Genomic DNA, 17,030 nt, shown 5'->3' with positions numbered 1-17,030 from the left:
CTCAGAACTGGCCTAGTGGAAAAGCCTATTTTGAGAATTAATGTTTAATTCGTATATGCAGATTTGACCACTTCCATTTTCAGTCTGTCCTATAAAGACAGCAGAATGTCATAATAACAAGGAAGGCAATTGAAATTTCTTTTCTTTCAAAAAGGGAGTCTTTGAAGAAAATGTTAAAGTAGAAGGTAAAAGCTAAAGAAACCAAGAGAAAAGGTAAGTGTCAGAGAAAGGAAAAGTTAGACTCCGGGGGTGCCTGGGTGGCTCAGTCAGTTAAGCATCTGCCTTCAGCTCAGATCATGATCCTGGGATCCATCCCCGAGTCAGGCTCCCTGCTCCCTGCACGCTCTGTCTTTCAAATAAATAAATCTGAAAGAAAGGTTAGATTCTAGATAAATTTAATAAGAGGAAAACCCAAAAATCCAAGGAATGTTTTTGAAGGAATAAATTAATGATTTTGTTTCCATTCTATTTAGACACTCTATTAGTCTTTCTTAGCTACTTTATATTTACATTCAAAATTAAGAAGTATATATACTAGAATATAATTTAAATGCCACTGAACTCCAGCCTTCGATGTTAGAGATGAGGAGGCTGAGATTCAGGGGAAAATGACTTCCCTAATGTCTCAGCTAGTTGGTATCAGAATAGGGACTAGAATCCAGCTTTTCTAAAGACCAGGGTTCTTTATATTTTACCACAGTTATTGATTTTTTTTTTTTAAGGCGGGAGGGGGACACCTGCGTGGCTCCCTTGGTTAAGCATCTGCCTTTAGTTCAGGTCATAATCCCAGGGGTTTGGGATTGAGTCCTACATCCTGCTCTTTGCTCATCGGGGAGCCTGCTTCTCCCTCTCCCTGCCTGCTACTCCTCCTGCTTGTGCTTTCAGGCACTCTGTCCCCCTGTCTCTCTGACAGATAAATAAAATCTTTCAAAAGGTGGGAGGATGAAACCTGATATGTTGTTAAATTTAGGCAGTAGTCAGTGTTTATACTTTTATATGTTATTCTGATTTTTAAAATACATTTATTGTTGACATTTCTTTCTCACTTTTGTGACAAAAGGCTCATGATTTTATCCAGCTCTTGTACATTGTTATAGTCTTGGTTTTATGTCTTAAGTAATTTCTCGGTAGATGATTTCATATCTCATGTATAACAAGTTTACAAGAAGTTACATGGAGCAGTTAAAGCCCTCTAAGGCAATTGTTAACTAATTTTATAACTTACTGGAGCTGCTGCTTATAGAAAGAAAGAGAGCTGCAGTTTTTCTTAGATTAATCTTTAGGTAAGAAGGGCAAATCAATCTATTAGCATTAATTGGCACTTAAAATTATTTCTACTTATAAATTTATGTGTCTCTTAGGAAACACCTAAAAGTTTTCTTACTATTCCCTACTTCTTTGTGGAAGTCTACTAGTAGACAGTCCGAAGCCTTATTTTATTCTAAAATGTTTTCCATGTAATCAGCCCCAATGCTGCTGGAAGAGATATATACAACATTCCTAACCTAATTCAACTTCAGCTCAGAAAAGGCACCCATTTTGACCAACATGAAAAATGTATACATGGACTTGATCAGTTTTCTCTATTGTAGTTGTCGTTTTATTCTTGCCATTTGCCTTTTATTTTTGTTTTTTTAATAGGCTTTAATTCATTTATTTTTCTTGTATAAAACATGTGGTGGCCACAGCAGGAGCCTGAGTCCTTTATATGGAGACTCTGGTGTGGGTCGTTACAAGATGGTCAGTGAATTCCTTTTTTTTTTTTTCTTTAAGATTTTATCATTTGAGAGTTGCAGAAAGAGCCCAAGCAGGGGAGAGGCAGAGGGAGAAGCACGAGAGCCCAATGTAGGGCTCAGTCCCAGGACCTGGACATCATGACCTGAGCTGAAGGCAGACACCCAACCATCTGAACCCCCCAGGCACCCCAGTTAGTGAATTCCTGATAGGGAGACTTGGTGAATGCAGTCTGTTTCCAGAGTCAGGGTGAACTAGCTGTAGGTCTTGGGAATGGTGTCAAAAGTGGCCTTGGTGAAGTTGCCCACAGTGGCATTGCAGTCCCTGGCTGAGGTGTAGCAGTCATCCATACTGGACACCATCAGTAGCTTCTTGGGCACAGGAGCTGAGGCAATGCCAGTGCCCCTGGGGTCGGGTGAGGCACACCAGCGCCAGAGCCTCAGCAGCCGGTCACCTTGCAAGGGACAGTGTGGGGCTTGCTGATCTTGTTACCCAAGTAGCCTTGCCACACAGGTCTATGGAAAGCTTGTCTGGAATCATGGCCCCACGATGGCAGTGGCGACCTCTTTGGACCACTTCACACCCAGACTGCTGTGTCCATAGTCCTCTCCGATGGCAACAAATGCCTTGAACCTGGTCCACTGGCCAGCACAGATCTGCTTTTGTACCTGCATTGTCTTTAAAAACCATATCCTTGAGGGATGCCCTCAGGAAAAAATCGGTGGTCTCAGATTCCTTGATGGGCAGGGGAGTAGAACAAGTAGATATCTTCCAGGACTTGATCTTCATGTCCTTCACTAGGCGGCCCAGCTTGGTGATGGGGACCCACTCCTTGTCCTTGGCATTGCCTCTGCAAGCTCTGCAGTCTTGGCGGGCTCGGATCACCACTGCCACCCTAACGCCGGGTGCTGCTGCAGAAACCACCATTGCAGCCTCCGGTTCCAGGGCCCTCCCACCGTTTTTTTTTTTTTTTTTCCGGAGAAGGATATTTGCCTTTTAAAAGGTGGGGAGAGAATGATAGTCTTTTGTCCTGAGGGAGGGGTTTGCACGTCTTTTAGGAGAAGAGAAACATATATATTCCTGTTTCTTCAGTTGATATTAGTATGGCAATTTTAGTACCTTTTTATAGATCTTCTGTGAAAAGCTGGCAGCCTTTCTCTAAAACTCTAGCATCTCATTATATTCACAGACTAAAATTCTAATGCTCTCCTTTTCCCAGTATCTGTAAATCTGGGGGGGGGGTTAAAAGATTTCATTAATTTATATGAGAGACAGAGTGAGCAAGAGAACAGGGCCAGAGGGAGAAGCAGGTCCCCCTGCTGAGCAGGGAGCCCCACGAGGGACCTGAGCCACCCAGGCGCCCCTGTAAATTTATTTTTTAGAAGTACACTGTCTTAACCAAGTTCTCTGGAACCTCCACCAGGTAGGTGACAGAACTAGGGATAGTCCTTAATGCACAGATAAAGGCTTATCCCCAAACCAAGAATAAGAAGTCTGCTACCAGAATTGTAATCTGGTTTGTGTGCAGTGCATTCTAAAGTACAGAGTAGCTTAGATCTGAGAATATTAACCATATAGAAGTGAATTTTGGGACAGAATGAGTGTTCACAGAATCAAAGTTATAGGTAGGTTGACATCCAGGTCGTTTTCTCTTGTGACAGAACAAGTCAGTGAAACATTGGGTATAATCCATTTTTACCACAAATCAGATAGATGCAAAAGAGATGAGTTCTTACAGCTTTTCAAATACCTGTACAAAAATTAAAATGCTGTAGTTTTTCTAGATTGGGTGCGTGGTAAGACTTGAGAAACATAAAATGAATATGTTACAGAAATCTTGAGAACTTCCAGATTTTTGATATTGTTTTCAGGTCACTTTGTTAGTAAATGTTTTGGATCCTTCTTCGAAAAACCTCGCATATAGTTTGAGGGGCCATAGGACCAAAGATATTCTTAATGGTGGTATTTCAGGTAATTTTCAGGTTTGACCCCAAGCTGACAACACACTGATCTGGCATGGAATTGATTAAATAGTACCTAGCTCAGAACCTCCAGATAAGGATTTGTCCAATGTCAGGTTTGAGATCAATATATCACAATATGTTAACCTGATACATTGCCATTTAGGGTATAATAAGAAACAATAAGAAGCAATTTGTTAGGCATTCGAATATTGACAAGGTGGTATAATAGAGGCTGAAGGACTTGATACAGTCTTCAGATTGCCCGGACTGCAAAAGTAATGTAGCACTTTTCTTTTTTTTTTTTTTAAAGATTTATTTATTTATGTATTTATTTGACAGAGATAGAGACAGCCAGCGAGAGAGGGAACACAAGCAGGGGGAGTGGCAGAGGAAGAAGCAGGCTCATAGCAGAGGAGCCTGATGTGGGGCTCGATCCCATAACGCCGGGATCACGCCCTGAGCCGAAGGCAGACACTTAACCGCTGTGCCACCCAGGCGCCCCAGTGTAGCACTTTTCTACCTACAGATCAGTATTGGCTTACAGCAAAAATACTTCAAGTTCCTAAAACAAAACTATGTATCACAATTTTTCAAAAAAATTAAATTTAAACATTAACCTGCAGTTCTCTAAACATAAAAAAGTTTTAGACATTTTATATTTGTAGTACTCTGAATCATCACTAAAAAAAATTCAGTTTCCACTCTATGTATTATTAAAAGTATCTTCTAAAAGTATGGAAATATATACGAAGGGCCCAGCAACTCCTGTTTCAAGAAGCTAGACTTCCTGGGCTTAAAAATGTTTCTTCTTTATTGTATAATTAACCAACTGAACTATTTTGTAAGTTACCAACTCTTTATTAACCCCAAGGAAGTTGTCTGTCATTATTATTTTGAACCTTACCATAGATAACATCTTTCATTGCATATACTTAACATTCAAGTATGCCTAATTCTAGCAATGGCTGCCATACAGAAGTAACTCAGAAGCCCATGTTAGCTGAGCTTAAGTTTGTAAAACTAAACAAATCAAATAGTACTATCACAACTTTTCACATTGAAGAATCTAAAGTTGCAGGCTTGAAATTTTGTAAGTTATGAAAGCCAAGCTACTGTTTATTTACAAAAATACAATTCTATATAGCTAGGTCTTGTGAAGCCTTCATAAATATTAACCTTATTTGATCCTCATAACATCCCTGTAAAATAGAGCCATTATCATCCCCCTGGCCCAATTTACAGGAGAAGAAACAGAGAAGTTTAAATTTCCCAAGATGACAAATACAGTAAAGGCAGGATTCATACTTAGCATTTTGGGTCCAGAGTTCATGGAGTTCATTGTTTAGTTAAATTAGTTTGGGAGATGGGACGCCTGGGTGGCTTAGTCAGTTAAATGTCGGACTTGATTTTAGCTCAGGTCATGATCTCAGGTCATGGGATTGTTGGGCTCCCTTGGGATTCTCACTCCCTCCCCCCGCCATGCACACAAGGCTGTGTGCATGTACACTCGTTGTCTGTCAATAAGTGTGTGAGAATGGAGAATGAAGTGTTCTGCTATGGTGTGAGTGTAGAGAGTATGATGAGTCCAGTGGAAGAAGAAAAAATAAGGATGAAAGAGCTTCCCTTTTCATATACCAAAAAAAACACAAAAATTTTAAAAATCTAAGACTGGATGAAGAAAAGGTGAGATAGTTGTTCGGGATGAGGGAGTATGTATCTGAGGAAAGAAGAAGGAGGTTGTTTTGGCCACCAGATGGCAAAAAATAAGCAAAATCTGAGCTGGTGTCTAAATATGCACATCTTTGCTGTTCCTTTGTGAAGCTGAAGTCATTTTTAAAAAGGCAAATTTTATTACATAGAAGTGATGTATTTCAGTGGCTTCAAATGTGGAAAGATTCTAGGAAGTCCTTGGATATATGCTTCAATATTATCAATTTCTATTTTAAAAAGTTTGCCTGAAATGGACCACCATACCGTTCTCAAAGGTGACATCAGTTTGAGGTAATACCTATACTACCAGTCCTTGGGGATTTGTCCTTTGGGTTAACTTTGATATGTTAATGAATGTAAGTGATATTCCCATGGGATGCTGATGAAGTGGCACTGAATCTAGAACTCAGTTTGGGAAGAACTGAAATCTTTTGTGTGTTTGTATTCCTGAACACGATATCCCTATTTACATCTTTTTTAAAAATTCTATTTTCTAGTTCTTTGTTGATGTATAGAAATGCAGTATGTTTTTGTGTACTGACTTTGTACATGACATCCTTGTAAATTCTTATTCTTCATTGCTTTTTCTTCCTTCACTGCATGGGCCAGGATCCCAGCACACTGTCCATGACCACGTAAGCTCAAGGTCTTAATGGTGAAACAGTGACAGTATTCTTTTTTGAAGTATAATTTTCCTACAGAATTTTCATAGATGTCCTTTAGAGATTAAGGAAATTTCCTTCTTCTACTAGTTTTCTAAGAGCCTTAATGGAATAAATTCCACAAAACCAACCTGGCATTCGTGGAACAATCCTAATTCGGTGATGATGTAAAATATCTTCATACATTGCTAGACTCACTTTGCTCATAGTTGCATAGAATTTTTTCATTTACATTCATGATTGAGAATGGCCTTTCATTGTCTGCTTTCATACTTCTCGCCAGATGTTTTCTTATATGTTAACCTCATATTATTTAGTTGGGGAGTATTGTCTTTGTACTAAAAAAATAGTTATATTTACTTATAGTGAGTAATTAGATTTACTGTCATTTTTTACCTAAAGATTATTTTTTATGCTCTCCGTTGTCTCTTGCTATTCTTTCCCTCTGTTTTAACTCTTTTTAAAAATGCTTGTGGTCAGTTATACTTCCGTAAAGCATTTTTTAAAAAGCAAAAACTTGGGGTGCCTGGGTGGCACAGCGGTTAAGCGTCTGCCTTCAGCTCAGGGCGTGATCCCGGCGTTACGGGATCGAGCCCCACGTCAGGCTCCTCTGCTGGGAGCCTGCTTCTTCCTCTCCCACTCCCCCTGCTTGTGTTCCCTCTCTCGCTGGCTGTCTCTATCTCTGTCAAATAAATAAATAAAATCTTTTTAAAAAAATACAAAAATAAAAAGCAAAAACTTTTCTGTAGTAGCTGTCCTAATAAAATAAAAAATGGAGGATACCTCACAAAACAATGCTGCCTGCTGCACAGAAACTGGTAACGTAATGAGGCATAATTAAGCAATGCCTGATATATAGTAGACTTTTGGAGTTTATAGATTTACCATTCCATGTCAACTACCAGAGGACAGGTGAAGATTTCTGCCCTTGCAGTGATGTGTAATGGGAATACTACCTATTTCAGAGGTAGTTGCTTTGAGAACAAAGTAAAATAAGCAAGACCTAACACATCCGAAATTCAGACTGAGAGGTTGTGGCAAAAAAGAGTTAACAGCTGATGTCCTGTCAGTCATTAGTAACAGAATTCTGTCTCCAAGCCTTCAATATGGAGTTGAATGATTTTCTTCTGAAAGCTTGGCAGCCCCCCCGGGGTATGTGCTAGCATGGAAATGGAGGTAGAATTGGTGTTAGTGGTACATAATCCACGTGGAATTTAAGGACAGTTTGGAGCCCTTGGATATTATTCAGCCTTTAAAGGGAAGGAAATTCTAATACATGCTACAACTTGATAAACTTGAAGATACTATACCGAGTAGAACAATCCAGTCTCAAAAAGACAAATAGTATATAATTCCACTTTTAGAGGTGCCTAAAGTAGCTAAATTCATAGAGACAAAAGTAGAATAGTGATTGCCAGAGGCTAGGTGAAGGAAGGAATGAGGAGTCATTGATTGAATGAGTATAGAGTTCCAGATGGGAAAGATGAAAGTTCCAGAGAAGACTGGTGGTGATGATTGAACAACAGTGTAAATGTACTAAATGCCACAGAATTATACACTTGAAGATGCTTAAAATGATGAATGTTATATATATTTTGCCACAGTTTTTAAAACTAAGCATTGTTTCCCTACAGTGGCCAGGAGATAAAAAGAAATCATTTTTTTAAGAGAATCTTTTTTTTTTTAAGGTTTTATTTATTTATTTGAGAGACAGTGAGAGAGGGAACACAAGCAGGGGGAGTGAGGGAGAAGCATGCTTCCCATTGAATAGAGCAGGGAGCCCAATGCTGAGCTCAATCCCATGATCTGAGCCGAAGGCAGGTGCTTAACCAACTGAGCCACCCAGGTGTCCCAGAAATCATTCATTTTGGAAAGTAGGGCTGTGAGAAACAGGAATCTCTCTCACCCCCTCACAAAACACCTGCACTCTCCTCCACCTTATTACCCACCACCCCATTACAACTTACTATACCTTGCCTAATAAAAGTTAATACGCTTGTTGAAGTGCTTTGTTTTTAGTGGAGGGGGGGAAGCTTTGAGAATCTCTGAAGTTTTTCTTTTTTCTTTTTGTTTTGTTTTGTTTTAAGATTATTTATTTATTTATTTGACAGAGAGAGAGAGGGGCAGCGAGAGAGGGAACACAAGCAGGGGAGAGTGGGAGAGGAAGAAGCAGGCTTCCAGCGGAGGAGCCTGATGTGGGGCTCCATCCCAGGACTCCGGGATCACGCCCTGAGCCGAAGGCGGATGCTTAATGACTGAGCCACCCAAGCGCCCCTCTGAAGTTTTTCAAAGTATAAATTTCTTTATTCTTTTACATGCTGTAGAATATTGAGTGAATCAGAAGCTTATGAGAACTTAAAAGCATCTTAATCATAAAGTTGCAGAACTAGAAGAAACCTTAATATCTAGTTCAAATTTCTAATTTTATAGAAAAGGAACATTATGTATAAAGAGACTGACTTTCCTAAAGTCACCAACTTTTTAGTAAAACTAGAAGCAAAAGCCAGGTCACATAATTCTTAGCTTAGTTGTTCTGACCTACCCTATCCTCAGTGGAAGAATTTACTTGTTAGAAGTCCTAATTGCATTACTAGATCAAATAGTTAAAGCTGTACATGTTCTTGTAAAGTATCTTCTGTTTCCACTGAACGTGATAAACAAAAGACACTTGTTTGTGTCATAGACAGAGTTAGATGGTTGTGTCTGTAAGGTGTATGTGAGAGTTGAGATTTGAGTCTGATTCTCAGAGACATAGTCTGTTTCCAGAAATCCTCTTTATTTTACTAGTAAATGTGAACAGTCATTAAGAAGCATTCCTATAACATGAAAATCCAAGGTGAACAGAGAAACAAACATCCAAAAAAAAAAAAAAACCACAGATGGACAGAACAACAAAAATTTGCCTTCGTTAGTATTCTAAGAGATTTGGGAGACTATTGTTCCCATGAAACTAAAACAGAGTCCTAATGTTAAAAGTGATTCTAGGGATGCCTCGGTGTCTCAGTTGGTTAAGCGGCTGACTCTTGATTTTGGCTCAGGTCATGATCTCATGGTCGTGGGATTGAGCACCCCTTGTCAGTTCCATGCTCAGTATGGAGTCTGCTTCAGATTTTTTCTCCTCCTACTCTCCCTCCCCATCTGCCCCTCCCCACTCACACACGTGCTTTCTCTCTCTATATATAAATAAAATCTTTCAAAAATAAAAGTGATTCTGCACTCTAGAACACCAAAGTAATGATCTGTAAAGTAAAATACAAGAAATTTCCTAGAGCATAGAGCTGAAAGAGATGGGGAAAAGGAGAGAAGTTTATAGGTATAATGCATAATCTTAGAATTCGTGATGAAACAGAGAAGGTGGAGAGGAAATTTAAAAAGAAGAAAAAGAAAAATTCTCTGAGCTGAAGGAAGTCCTGGGGCTTTTGATCAAAGGACCTGTTAAATACAAATAGAATAGGTATAAAATAACACACATGTTGATTTCAAAGCCGAAAATAAAGGAAAATCTCATAAATTTTTTGTGGGAAAGAGATGGGAAGCACTGAAAAAAACAATCAGGTATTAGACATGTATAAAGAGACTGACTTTATGTTGATTTCAAAGCCGAAAATAAAGGAAAATCTCATAAATTTTTTGTGGGAAAGAGATGGGAAGCACTGCAAAAAACAATCAGGTATTAGACATCACCATGGGATGGGATGCCAAAAGATGTAGGTGAATGATTTAAATTTTGAGGGAGGGGCGCCTGGGTGGCACAGCGGTTAAGCGTCTGCCTTCGGCTCAGGGCGTGATCCCGGCGTTATGGGATCGAGCCCCACATCAGGCTCCTCCGCTATGAGCCTGCTTCTTCCTCACCCACTCCCCCTGCTTGTGTTCCCTCTCTCACTGGCTGTCTCTATCTCTGTCAAATGAATAAATAAAATCTTTTAAAAAAATAAATAAATAAATAAATTTTGAGGGAAAGTTTTAAAAACAACCTATAATTCCGAAGCATCCCTGGTTTGTCCTAGGTATGAAACCAAAATAAGAACTTCTTGAAAGTGTGCGTAAAAAGGTGGTTTACATCACAAGGTCCTGGAGAAGGAGGAAGGGCAAAAGTGCTTGGAGATGTATTCCAGCAAAATCAGGCAAAGAAATCCCACCTTTAAAAGGTTAAAAGATGAAATTAAGAATCAACAAAGGTATGTGATGAAACATTAAATCCTGGGTATGCAGACAACTGGGCTGTAAACCAGCCCGGAACATAATTGTTTTAGATTAAAACAGAGCTCACTGGGGTCTAAGAACGCCTTCAGAAATCAATGTGATTTCTGTTGCACAAATTCTAAGAATAAAAAGTTAGAATGTGTTATATGAGATTTAAAAAGCTTGTGGATTTTCTGAAAATTAAGAGACCCTAGAAAAATAAGTCACTTCAGAAGTCCTAATAAGAAGGAAGCTGAAATGAAAAATAAGGCTGTTTTTGAGTAATTATCAGAGCGTAAACACCTTCACAGTTGGAATTAAGTGACATAAAATGACTACATAGTCTCTGGGGTTTATCACACTGAATGACAGTAAATAATCCTTGTTGTTACTCAGTTTTTAAAAGTCATCCTAACGAGAAAACACAGGAAAATTTAATAATTGTAAAACAAACTGCTGTAAAACTTAGGTATGTGATTACATGGGGAGCCAGTAGAAACTTCTTCAAGTTGATGGGACAAGAAATGAAGATTCAAGTATAATTAGAGTTATTAAAATAACCAATGAAAGCTAAATATAACAAATCAGAATGAGCAGAGGAGGGGCGCCTGGGTGGCGCAGCGGTTAAGCGTCTGCCTTTGGCTCAGGGCGTGATCCCGGCGTTATGGGATCGAGCCCCACATCAGGCTCCTCCATTGTGAGCCTGCTTCTTCCTCTCCCACTCCCCCTGCTTGTGTTCCCTCTCTCGCTGGCTGTCTCTATCTCTGTCGAATAAATAAATAAAATCTTTAAAAAAAAAAAAAGAATGAGCAGAGGAGGGAGAAAATAGGATAAATTCTCTGAATCTTTTATAATAAGGATACATTGTAATAAAGGATAAGTATGAGTACGGTAGTAAACACCAAAACTAAAAACAAATGACCCAGAGTTGTAACTTCTGGATTTTAGTTCAGTTTGGGTTTGAGCTGGAATTAGGAGATTTCTTGTTTTATTGTTTTTATTGAATTCATACAAGCATGTGGTTTAAAAGCCAAATAATTCAGCAGTTTGTTAAGAAAATAGGCTGCCCCGGGCCCCAGTTCTATCTTTCTGATCTATCTCTTCCCAGGGGCAGTTCACCTATTTTTGAAGGATTCTTTTTTTTTTTTTTTAATGATTTTATTTATTTGTTTGAGAGAGAACATGCACATCCAAGCAGGGGAAGTTCTGTCAGCTGGAGGGGGCAAGAAAGAATTCAAGCAAGACTCCACACTGAACAAAGAGCCTGATACGGGGCTCAATCCCAGGACCCTGAAATCATGAGCTGACTAAATAAAGATTCTAACACTTAACCAACTAAGCCACTCAGGTGCCCCTGAAGGATTCTTTTGATGTTTACCTCTTTTTTTTTTTTTAAGATTTTATTTATTTATTTGACAGAGAGAGAACAGCCAGTGAGAGAGGGACCACAAGCAGGGGGAGTGGGAGAGGAAGAAGCAGGCTACCAGCAGAGCAGGGAGCCCAATGTGGGGCTCGATCCCAAATCACGCCCTGGGCCTAAGTGTCTAACGACTGAGCCACCCAGGTGCCCCTCGAATTTTTTTTTTTAATTTTTAAGAAATTCAAATTGAGATACCAGTAATGCAAGTTCTCTTTTTGAAAACGATTGTGTGCATCATTATAGTCAGCAATAATCCTTAAACTTTCTGAAACTCATGACTACTTCATTTAGATGTGTATTCATGCAGTGTCTCTCCTGATGTACTATGACAGCTTTTTTTTTTTTTTAAAGATTTTATTTATTTGACAGAGAGACAGCCAGCTAGAGAGGGAACACAAGCAGTGGGAGTGGGAGGGGAAGAAGCAGGCTCCCAGCGGAGGAGCCTGATGTGGGGCTCAATCCCAGGACTCTGGGATCGCGCCCTGAGCCAAAGGCAGACGCTTAACGACTGAGCCACCCAGGCGCGCCTATGGCAGCTTTTTTGTGATCGTTGAGGATAAGTGTGTTTTGGAAAGTCTTTCAGGAGCGGTGCCAAAAAACTAAGATTAAGGGAGGAAAACGTGTGCCTCTTCATGTTTTAGTTTATGCTCAGCAATGTAGACAGGTGTGACTTTGAAAGCTAAGCTATAATTCACTTCCCAGTCACCAAAAGTTTATAGGAGTCTGTAATACTGACATAAGTAAAAATCAACAACCTGTCCTACTTAATCATGAGGAAGGCTTGATTTGCTTTTTATGGCTTTGCTTAAGTGTATCATAAGGACTATAAGTGTTAATAAAGATTTTATTTATTTGAGAGAGAGAGAGAGCACGAGCAGGAGAAGAGGGAGAAGCAGATTCCCCGATGAGCGGGGACCCCGACGTGGGGCCTGATCGCAGGACCCTGGGTCATGACCTGAGCTGAAGGCAGACCCTTAACCACTGAGCCACCCAGGCACCCCTGTTTTTATAGTTTCTTACGGTTTGCTTGCAGCTCCAGCACATGGAGAACCTTTCAAGAATGTTTATCCATTTGACATGTCAAAAGCATGCATTAAAATGTATAGTTGTCCTAATTGATTTGCTTTGCTCATTTTTAATCAAATGGATTTTACATTAGAATTGAGTTAAATGCAAAGAATACCAGAACACTAATTCAGAGGGATATGTGCACCCCAATGTTTATAGCAGCCTTATCTACAGTAGCCAAATTAAGGAAACAGCCCAAGTGTGTCTCAACTGATGAATGGATAAAGATGTGTGTACAATGGAATACTACTCAGCCATGATAAAGAATGGAGCTAGAGAGTATAATACTAAGTGAAAAAGATGATTTCACTTATATGTGGAATTTAAGAAGCAAAACAAACGAGGAAAGGGGAAAAAAAGGAGAGGGGTGCAAACCAAGAAACAGACTCTTACTACAGGTAACAAACTGATAATTATGGGGGGATGTTGGTGATGGGTGAAATAAGCGATGGGGATTTAAGGAGAGCGTTTGTTGCGGTGAGCACCAGGTGTTACATGGAAGTGTTGAATCTCTGTTGTACACCTAAAACTAATAGTATACTGTATGTTAACTGAAATTTTAATAAAAAGGGGTGCCTTGGTAGCTCAGTAAGTGTCCAACTCTTGATTCGGCTCACGTCATGATCTGAGAGTTGTGAGATCAAGCCCCACATCAGGTTCCACACTGGGCATGGAACCTGCTTAATATTCTGTCTCCCATCCCCCCTCCACCCCCCATTAAGTGTTCTCTCTCTCTTAAAAACTTAAAAAAGAGTTAGGTTAGATGTTGTAGTGTTTTTGTCAAAATACATTCTTCTAAAACCATATTGTGTAGGTAATCTCATTTAGTTCTGTGTCATTTGCAGTGTTGAGTAAGAAGATATATACAAATTGCCTATATATACCAGGAAGGAAAGAGCTCCAGCATTTAAAGCTAGTATGCATAGGAAGTATAAAAACTCTTGTTCTGGATTGCCTAGGTTTGAAAGGTTCTAGTTCAGCACTGTCCAGTAGAACTTTCCACAGTGATGGAAATGTTCATTCTACACTATGCAATTTGGTAGGCACTAGTCATATGTGGCTATTGTGGCTGAGGAACTGAATATTTAATTTAATTTAAATTTAAGTAACTGTACGTAGTTGAAGTCTCCTGTATTAGTGTAGTATTAAGAAACTGAGCAAAAACATGAATACAGAAATAGACATTGACCCTATGTTAGGACTTCTGGTCCAAATTAGTTTGTTTGGCACAGCTTATAGGCTCTCCAACTTCCTCACTTCTGACCTTTTGATCCTTACTGCTGAACTTTTTTTTTTTTCAACTAAAAAATTAGGTTCGTAACCAAACGCTAGGATTGAGACTTTTTTTAAACTTAAGATTTTCCTTTTTATTCATCTTTTTTATTTAAATTCAGTTAATTAACATACATTATTTGTTTCAGGGGTATAGGTCTGTGATTCTTCAGTTCATATATAATACCCAATGCTCATTACAACACATACCCTCCCCAATATCCATCACCCTATTACCCCATCACCCCACCCCCCTCCCCTCCAGCAACCCTCAAGTTTATTTCCTAAGAGTTCCAGTGCTAGGATTGAGACTTTTGATAACTCCAGTAGATGCTTGTCATCTTCACCTCAACTATTTTTGTGTGTCTACCCCAGCTCTTCCCATCAGTGGGAAAGGAATCTTTGACAGTGCTGGTAAGTTTTCCCTGTTGGGAAACTCCTCTAAACTTTTTTTTTTTTTTTAAGATTTTATTTATTTATTTGACAGAGAGGCAGCGAGAGAAGGAGAAGCAGGTTTCCCACTGAGCAGGGAGCGTGAGGCAGGGCTCGATCCCAGAATGCTGGGATCATGACCTGAACTGAAGGCAGATGCTTAACAACTGAGCCACCCAGGCACTCCTCTCCTCTAAACTTTTCTAAACTCACAGTTATTAAGGCATCTGTTCAATTTGCCAATAAAACCACGTTTCGTGGATGTTTTCGGGTGACTCATTGGCCTAGTTACTCTCTCAATATTTCTAGAATCTCTCTAGTATTTTATTTTTTTTAAGATTAATTTATTAGAGCAAGCGGGAGCAGGGGGAGAAGGGGCAGAGGGCAAAGCAGATTCCCCACTGAGCAGGGAGCCCACATGAGGCTGGATCCCAGGACCCTGGAATACCACCCCAGCAGAAGGCAGATGCTTAACTGATTAAGCCACCCAGGTACCCCAAAAATCTTACTAGGATTTCAAAAGTATTTCAGAACTCTTAACCAAAAAAGTAACTGACATGATTGATTTTCAAAGAAAATAGTTTTGCCAAAATTTCTCTTTTCAGTTTGAAATATAAAAAATAGAGTACTTCAAATACATTTTTCCTTGGGGTGCCTGGGTGGCACAGTTGGTTAATCACGGACTCTTGGTTTCGGTTCAGGTCGTGATCTCAAGTCCCGCTTCAGACTCCATGCTCAGTGCTGAGTTGGCTTGAGTTTCTCTCTCCCTCTGCCCTTTACCCCCATGCACACGCATGCTCTTTCTCTCTAAAATAATGAATCTTTAAAAATATTTTTTTTCTTAAGGTTTTAAGTGTCTGTTCCCATGTTAGCATAGCCCTGTGGGGTGTCTTCAGAGTTGAGTTTTCTGAGCAGTGTCACCCCATCAAGCCCTGTGATACCAGACAGTGAAGTGCCTTTGCTGCTGAGTGCTGTATATAATGGTCCAAAAGAAGAAGGAAATACAACCTACCCCCAAAAGAAAAAAGTTTTCACAAGCTACATTTCTGCATAAGGCACATACAAGTAAATAGAAAATGTGTTTTAAAAATACACTAAACACCTGGTTTCTAAATTACACTTATTTTGATTACTGTAAGTTATAATCTTAAAATTAAGACCGTTTGGATGCTGTCTTAACTGAAAAAGGAGCATGCTGCCAGACTCCTTTAAAGGTGAATGAATAGGGATGCCTGGGTGGCTTAGTCTGTTAAGTGTCTACCCCAGGATGGGTCATGATCACCGTCCTGGGATGGAGCCCCACGTCCGGCTCCCTGCTCAGCAGGGGGCTGCCTCTCCTCCCTCTGTGCTAGCTTGCTGTCAAGTAAATAAATAATATCTTTTAAAAAAAGGTGAATGAATATTCTGCTTCTTTGTATGCACTAAACTCTAATGTATATGGCTGTCTAAACACCATAACAATCATGGTTTCACTTGTAATTTTGGTAAATGCCGCTACAGATTATTCACTTGGTACCCTTAAAAAATATTGAAGTAAGTTTAATTTTCCTTACTTTGGTATTGATAACACCCCTAGGGCTACTGAGCTGTCATATTATTGACCACCTTTGCATAGTACTCTTCTGGTGATTTCCTTTGGCTCAGTCTTTGGGGGATATGTTGCACTCATGGCTCTATTGAACAGAAATGACCTAACATCTAATCCCCCCCCCCGCTTTTTCATATTTGGGTATCTTCTTTGCCATCACTTCTGCCTTAGTCTGTTCTGATCTTTCCTACCTCCTGCTGTTAATAATTAAATATCCACTTTGTCTGTTTCTGGTGTTAGCCAGGCTCTGCTGTAAATCTAATTTTTAAATTTCTTCTCTCTAAAAAACATCAGGCTTTAATTTTTATAACCAAAGGTAAACATCAAAAGTGGGTTTGTTTGGGGGCACCTGGATAGCTCAGTCAGTCAAGCATCCGACTCTTGATTTTGTCTAGGTCATGATCTCAGGGTCATGGGATAGAGCCCCCATCAGGCTCCATGCTTGGCAGGGAAATCTGCCTGAGATTCTCTCTTCCCCCCTCTGCCCCTCTCCTCCCCCCATAAATAAATAAATAAATCTTATTAAAAAGTGGGTTTGTTCTTTTTTAATGGTGGCAAATGGACTGGTCTTTACATTTTGTGCAGATTTCTCATTTTCAATTATTTTTTCATTTTTGAAGGCTCAGAGATTTATTAAAAAAATAATTATCTCTAGGAGGTGTTGCTGTTACTCTGAATCATTGAGACTTCCAGAAATCTGATTGTTAAATAGATGTGCCTTTAACTAATTGGATGCAGTTGGAAATTTTCTAAGTGACATGATAAATCCTGACTTCCATAAAACAGAATATGTAATAATACTTTCCCAGATTTATCCATGGATGAAGCCAAATGCAAAGTAATTGATTTTCAACTTCAGAATGTAGTTCTTAACCTGACTCCTAGTATATCAAAATTGAGTGGTTTATTATATACCTACCTATGCTCTTGGATAAGACTTTAAATCAGATCCTGTTTAGGATATAGTTGTCAAAATATCACTCAAAATGAAGAGATAA

General features: G+C 39.4%; 1 protein-coding gene and 1 pseudogene across 4 annotated transcripts in view; one reads left to right on the top strand and one right to left on the bottom strand.

Annotated features, from left to right (window-relative positions):
- Nucleotides 1–17,030, top strand: part of ABHD17B (abhydrolase domain containing 17B, depalmitoylase) — a 49,593-nt gene that overhangs the window by 15,893 nt on the left and 16,670 nt on the right. The window lies entirely within an intron of this gene.
- Nucleotides 1,818–2,661, bottom strand: LOC100466064 (annotated as a pseudogene).

The sequence above is a fragment of the Ailuropoda melanoleuca genome, chromosome 17 (assembly GCF_002007445.2).
Source record: "Ailuropoda melanoleuca isolate Jingjing chromosome 17, ASM200744v2, whole genome shotgun sequence".
Taxonomy (NCBI): domain Eukaryota; kingdom Metazoa; phylum Chordata; class Mammalia; order Carnivora; family Ursidae; genus Ailuropoda; species Ailuropoda melanoleuca.
Note: the sequence above shows the minus strand (reverse complement) of the source record. Positions and strands in the feature narration are given on the sequence as shown.